This window comes from Hordeum vulgare, chromosome 4H (assembly GCF_904849725.1).
Source record: "Hordeum vulgare subsp. vulgare chromosome 4H, MorexV3_pseudomolecules_assembly, whole genome shotgun sequence".
Lineage (NCBI taxonomy): Eukaryota > Viridiplantae > Streptophyta > Magnoliopsida > Poales > Poaceae > Hordeum > Hordeum vulgare.
Genome location: NC_058521.1, coordinates 538,293,363 through 538,300,497, shown reverse-complemented (window position 1 = coordinate 538,300,497; position 7,135 = coordinate 538,293,363). Strand labels below are relative to the sequence as shown.

The window sequence follows — 7,135 nt, the reverse complement described above, 5'->3', positions numbered from 1 at the left end:
AACAACAACTTGGAGAATATATAAACTTGCTCCACAAAGCAACAACAACTTGCACCACAAAAAATCCAAGTGAGTTGGAGCTGATATTGAGCATATATGTGCATATGCCTAACGGAGTCATGCAATTTTATATAAAGGAAAATATAACAAATCTAACTTGGAGAATTTCTTTCTGACCAACTCCTCTAAAACAAGCTGATCCGCCACGAAATCAAGTACAGTGAAGTTCCATACAAAGTTTGAATAGGTAGCGAAAATTAGGAGACAACACGTAGGAGAGAAGACAATATATCAACAGCAGGCATTATCCTCTAATTTAATGTATTGTAATCCTGAAGGCCAGCAGAGTTTGAAAAGCATGCCTTAATGGATATTAACATCTTGATTTCCTTACCTAATCAGTAAAATAAGATTATCCAATCAAACTTAACTGCCCAAAGGAAACGATTACTTCACATTTTGAACTATAACCAATCCAGAATTATATGTTCGCTTGTGCATAATCCAAATAATGCAGTCTATTTGTCTGCCATTGTAAACTCATTAGTTATATCTTATTTGTGCAGAAAAATTGCTGGAATGAAAGTAAGAAACAATCAATTCCTAGCAGCAACTGTAACTATTGAGACCAATACAACTATACAAGACCACCATGATGCATACCCAAGGAAAGGGAAGGTAAGTAAATACCTCAGTTAATAGTAGTGGTCTTCCTGAATAATGTCACACTGAACATCAGATTTATACCAATCTTGGTGGCAGATCAAGGCTTCGACAGTCTTGTTGCTCAGTCTGCTTCTATAATTGCTTACCACATGATGTCCAGTACTAAAAGCTGATTCGGATGGTACCACGGAAGCTGGTACAACAAGAACATCATGAGCTATACAAGAAAGGATGGGATACTTCGAATAATGAATATACCACCACTTAAGAATGTTGAAATTGTCTTTGCAATCGAATGTTTCTTCCTCCAAGTATCTACCAAGCTCATTAGCAGATTGGCGTTGCTTCTGGTGCAAGTGTTGATCCCAATCTGCCAAAGGATCATTCTCTTCAATCATAACCTCATCATTTTTCTGTCCTTGAGTTGACTCACCCAGTGCATCTGCCATTTGTGAAGAATATTCTTCAAACAGGCTGTTAAAAGCTTTTTTCCACAGCATCCAAGTGTTTCTCTATATCATAACCAAAGGCTTGTTTTAAACGAAACTCAACGAAGCTTAGTTTGAATCGAGGATCAAGGATCACAACTATACAATTTGGCAAATATGACTCGATCCAGTATTTGTCAAACTTTGCTTGCATCACAACAACCATTCCTCGAATAACATCATTCTCTGACGATGCTTCCTTCTGAAGTAACACTCTCACGTTCCATATTTGATGGAAGTACATATTTGAGGTAGGATAACTTGAACCAGAAACTACTTCTGTGGCTGTGTGAAAGACTCTTAACATAGCATAAACAGTTTCATCTCTTTTCCACTCTTCCGATGATGGACAGAATTTGTAATCCTTGTCCCGTCCAACCAAAGTACGAAATGCTCTTCAAAATGGGAGAGATGACTCTAACATAAGAAAGGTGGAATTCCAACGCGTTGGCACATCGACTGAGGGGAGTTTGCAAGAAATACCAACTTCTACAATTACTGCTTTGAACTTATCCAACCGAGAGGGGGAACTCTTAACATACTTTGCACTCTCTCTTATATTATATATCACACCTTTCATCACTGTCAACCCATCTTGGACAATCAAATTTAGCACATGGCATGCACAACGAATGTGAAATAATTGACCTTCAATAGGCAACATATGCTTGCTGTTCAGATTTTTTCTTAGATAGTCAACCATTGTGCCATTAACAGATGCATTGTCTAATGTTATACTAAAGAGTTTGTCTTCAATATTCCAATCTTGCAAACTCTTTAACAATACATTAAACATTGACATTCCATTATGTGGAGTCTCTACCATAAAAAACCTTATGATCTGTTTTCTCAAAGCCCAATTTGTGACAAAATGGCAAGTTATGCATAGATATGACAAAGTTTGATTAGATGTCCACATATCAGCTGTTAAAGAGACTATGCCTCTATATTTCTTGAAACCTTCATGGAATTTTAATCTCTCTTGATTAAATTGTTCCATGCAATCATCTTTAATAGTACCTCTAGAAACCATGCTAAACAAGGGATTCAAGCTTTTCACAAAGTCTCAAAATCCACTATACTCAACAAATGAGAAAGGCAACTCATCCATTACTATCATTCTAGGCAGCAACTTTCTAGATGCAATCTCATAAAAAATCCATTGCTGAAGCATAGATCCATGAGGATATGAAATTGAGGACTTCAACTTGTCAACAACAAGGGACAAATCTGACCTTTTCTCGCAAGCAGCCAAGTGCCTTTGTACACCATTAGTACCCACACCACGTCCAGCTGGAAACACCTCAAGACAGTGGTTGCACTGAGCTTTGCCAAGTATGTTACGATGATAAATAGGTTTGGCATCCCTCCAAACAGCAGAAGTTAATCTTCGTGTCTTGCGGACTATTAATTGGCAAGCATAAAAATAAAGTCAACTCACAAGAACATTTTAAAGTTGTAACTATATACAAGAGTAATTTTGGAAGAGAAAAACGAAGCCAACTCACTACGTGGTACAAATGAAGTAGTCGCCGGAGAAGGGGATCCTAATATAGATGGTGACATCACGAACGACTTTTTTGAGACTGCAACTCTTGCTAGAACCCCAAGGGAAGACCTCCATGTGTTAGCCAACGGTGATCCTACCAATGGGGATCTGGTCACTCTTTGACCATGTGTCATAGATGGATAGTCTCGACTCTAGATAACAAAACAAAGAAAATCAGAACATGCTATGAACTTAAAGTAAGGTACAGAAGCAGATTTGTGTTACGAAGTGAGGTTTAATATAGAAGCAGACTTGTAGCTCCTCTCTTGTAGATCCTTGGATAAATTCAGAACGAGCATGTTTCCTCTTCCCCTGCAACTCCTCCTTTTGGTTTTTCCTCTTCTTATCTTGCTTCTTCCTCTTCTCTTCGCTTTTCTCTTCCCTCTTCTCTTCCAGCCTTTTCCTTTTCGCCTTCTGCCTTTGCTTTTTCTTCTGTCTCTCTGATCTGTAATGCAAACGTTGGGGGTCAAAATATATATCAAAAAATACAGTTAATGTTACAGGAAAACACATGAGGGCTAAGGACTTACTTTTGTTGCTCTTCAATAGCATTCCACACATGTTGGTCCTGGTCCATGGCTTCCCACTTTTCAGTTTGGTTGTCGATTGTCAACGCCACTTGGTCGTCACCCATGGTCACTTCAATGAAATCTGCATTGAAATGTCATATTAGATGTTTCAGCAGAACATAAGTTCAAATTTGGTTCATCTAACATTCTAGGCTGGAACATAATACATATTCACAAAACGCATGCTGGCAGCAAATCTTTTTGCACACAGCCTCTCAATGCTAAATAAATCGGAAGTATGTCCAAGAAAACTCGAGTTGATCAGATTATACTAGTACGTACTTTGCAGCACCTGTTAATTAATCAGCTAATAAACAAAGCTAATTGTGCTATGCCTGGAAAGGACAAGTGGTAGGCAAAAACACTAGGTAGCAGCTGCACAAAGCACATAGAGTACTAGTTAGTAATAATCAGGCTATTAGCTGCACTTGCCAAACTGATTAAAGAAGAAGGGCACGGGACCTGACATCAGCTACAAATAAACTACAGTAGTAGTAAACTGATTAAAGAAGAAGGAGACAATGAAGTTGCCAAGCCTAGTCCAATTGCCATGCAACATCAACTAAGGTCAGCAACCATCATATTGAGCCAATCGTCATAAATAATTGTTAATATCACTATAAGGATCGCTATCAGAAATAAGTTGCAGGACGCTTTATATTCACTCCTGAACTTGCATATTTGAAGGTTGGGCAGTGCTAATCTGAAGCTCACTCCAACCCTGATCGTCGGGAGATTAACCTGATTTTGTACCAGAAGAAGAGAAAGTTAACCCCTTCGTATTCTCTCTTCTGCGCCTATACCAGTGCTAATCGTTTACCACATGCCCAATCGATGGAGAAAAACATCATGGACGCACATTTTTAGTAACTTCGTGTGTGCTTACAACCTTCACAAACTCCAAAACTTTTCTAGTCAGAAAAATTCTGCACTACACTTTGCAGTTCATCTCGCAGCAATGAGATGCTTAGGTCGATCCATGGTTTAATAAGTACGGTCTATCCACAACGTGCTCGAGCAACCACTAGACATTTTGCAGGACTCTGTAGCATCAAGGTTGGACCAGATCTTAGAACCTTTTCTATTTTCATCACTAGTACGATACGATGGAACTTGCCTGCTCTGTTACCTCCTACTGGTTTTTCTTACCTGAATATATGTTGCTCTGCAGGTTGGCGAGGTTGGGGAGCTGTCGGAGATGATCATGTGGAAAGGGGAGGTGCAGAAGGGTTGTCCGGGCTGGGAGGAGAGGGAGAAGGAGGAGAGGTTGGCTGGCCCGAGGGATTCGCCGCCGTGGCTGGCTAGGGTTCGTCGCGGAGGAGAGGCTGGCTGCTGGGGAGGGGAGGGGAGGGGAAGGTGAGATATGTGCATACCTGGGAGCAGAGGAGGAGGCGGGGGAGCAGGTGCAGCGATTTCCTCTGGCGGCGGAGGGGGAGCCAAAGATGGCGTCGGAAGGATGAGGGATGGTGGTCGCGGCGGCGCCATGGATCGGCAGGATGAAGACGCATTCCCAGCGATTTCCCTAGCGATTTCCTTGGACGGCGATGGCGGTGACGGCGGCGCCATGGATCGGGAGCGGGCTGTGTTGGCGCGGTGCGGTGGACTGCCGATGGGCTTTTCTCGGATATCCATTTATCCCAGTTAATTTTTATGTGTATTCACAAAAACCATTTAAGATTTTTTTAGTGGATGACATATGTGGGACTAGTGGGTCCCAGCGCCATTTACATCCTCGTCGGCGAAGGAGGAAAGATCCTCAAGATCTGCGACCTCGGGGTGGCCATGTCCTTGAAGACCGCCAAGTTGCCGTACCAATTTGCTGGCACCATGACTACATGGCGCCCGATATCCTCCTGGGCAAGTTGGACTATGACGAGCGCGTCGACACGTGGTCGCTGGGATGCGTCATGGCCGAGATGCTAACCGACGAGATGCTGTTCAAGGCCGACAAAAAGGACGACAGGATCGCCCAGCTCTCGGCTATCTTCCGCGTTCTTGGGTTACCTTGGCCGGAGTTCGTCGCGGCCAAGGCGCAGCAGGAGCAGCATAACACGCTGGGAAACCTCTTCCCCCGGGAGACCTTGTCCCAGGACGGGTTCCAAGCCTTGAAAGGGCTTCTCGAGTGCAACCCAGCTAAGCGGCTCACGGCGGCCACCGCGCTCCAACTCCCGTGGTTCGCGCCCAAGCTCCACATCGACGACGACGTGCCAGAGCTGCCGCCAAGAAGGAACGTTCTGCGGATCAAGATCGTTCAGACGGGGACAATGAAGAAGAAGACTGTGTTGTGGATCAAATTCGCTCCGGCGACACCCAAGAAGAACGTCGGGCAGATCAAGGTCACCCCGCCAGCGATGCCAGGAACGAGGAAGAACCTGCAGCGGATCAAGGTCATCCCACCAGCGACACCAACACCACAGATCAAGAACGTGCTCAAAATACCACTTGCGGTTTGGAACAAGCCATGTAGCAGTGTAGCTAGCTCTAGCTAGATGCTTTTGATTGCATGTGTGCTTCACGTACGGTGCAAATCATAGCATGCGGAGCTCCACGTACTTTGGTGATTGTCTTTCTTCTGACGTTTTGAAACCTTGTGTACTGTTCATTTCGAAAGGGCTTGTCGTCCTTGTCCATCTAGCTGTGTATGTACTCCAATTGCTTGAAGATAATATCGAGCATATGTCGTAAATCGGTCATGTTCAATACAGTATATATCTTCATTATTGCCCTTGTGCAAGTTTTTTGTTAATCTAGCTAGATGCTTGCTAGCATCTTCAATACCAAAAAATTAAGAAATTTATTTCTGAAAATTCTATTGATCTTATTCCATATTTTCTTCTTAGATTATCTATGGACCCCCTATTTCATCGCTAAACGCCCGGAACGCCCGTCTGGTCATTGTCCGGTAAAAAAAAAGTGAACCAACCACACACCTTATTTGGTCCCTATACGACCGGACTCACTAGCACCCTTCAAACCCGGCTCAAATATGAGGCTATCGGGTTCACGCCCGGCCACCACACTCCACGTCATAGCCATCCTAGGTTGTCCCACTTGAAGCCACGCATCACGGGAGGCCGCCGACGATTCGGACGCCCCATGCCTGTCGCCCTCGTCGTCGTGCTAGGTTACCTCATGCATCCTCGTCGCAACCTTGCTTGTGTGTTGGTCGCTGCAGCTGAAGCCACCACGGGCGGGCGTGCGTGTTGGATGTCGTTGTAGCTGGAGTTGCATGCCGCGGGCGGACGGGCGCATACAATGTTGCGGGCCTACACGGAGCTCGCGCGCCCCATGCCTGTTGTCCTCGTCGCAGGTGTGGATGCGCGGGGCAAAAGTAGGCATGTGAAGCGCGGGCGAAAGGATGCGGATGTCGCCTAGAGGGGGTAAATAGACGCTTTCAAATAATTACGATTTTGCTTGAACTAATACGGAATAAAAGTAGTTTTTAATTTGCGAAGCACAAAACCTAAAACAACTAGGCTCACATTTGTGCATCAACAACTTATGCTAAGTAAGATAAAGAACTAAGTAATAGCAAGATATATAACATGAAACAATATGGCTATCACAAAGTAAAGGGCTCGGATAAGAGATAACCGAGGCACGTGGAGACGATGATGTATCCCAAAGTTCACAATCTTGCGCATGCTAATCCCCGTTTGGAGCGGTGTGGTGGCATAATGCTCCCCAAGAAGCCATTAGGGCCACCGTGATCTCCTCACGCCCTCGCACAATGCAAGATATCGTGAATCCACTAAAGGGCCCTTGAGGTTGGTCACCGAGCCCGTACAAATGGCAACCCTTGGGGCCGTCACCGGACACGAACACTTTGGTAACTCTTAGGGCGGTCACTGGAACCCGTACAA

General features: G+C 44.3%; 1 pseudogene; it reads left to right on the top strand.

Moving 5' to 3' along the window:
* The first annotated feature begins 4,961 nt into the window (after positions 1–4,961).
* LOC123450711 lies at positions 4,962–5,761 on the top strand (annotated as a pseudogene).
* Positions 5,762–7,135: the final 1,374 nt, after the last annotated feature.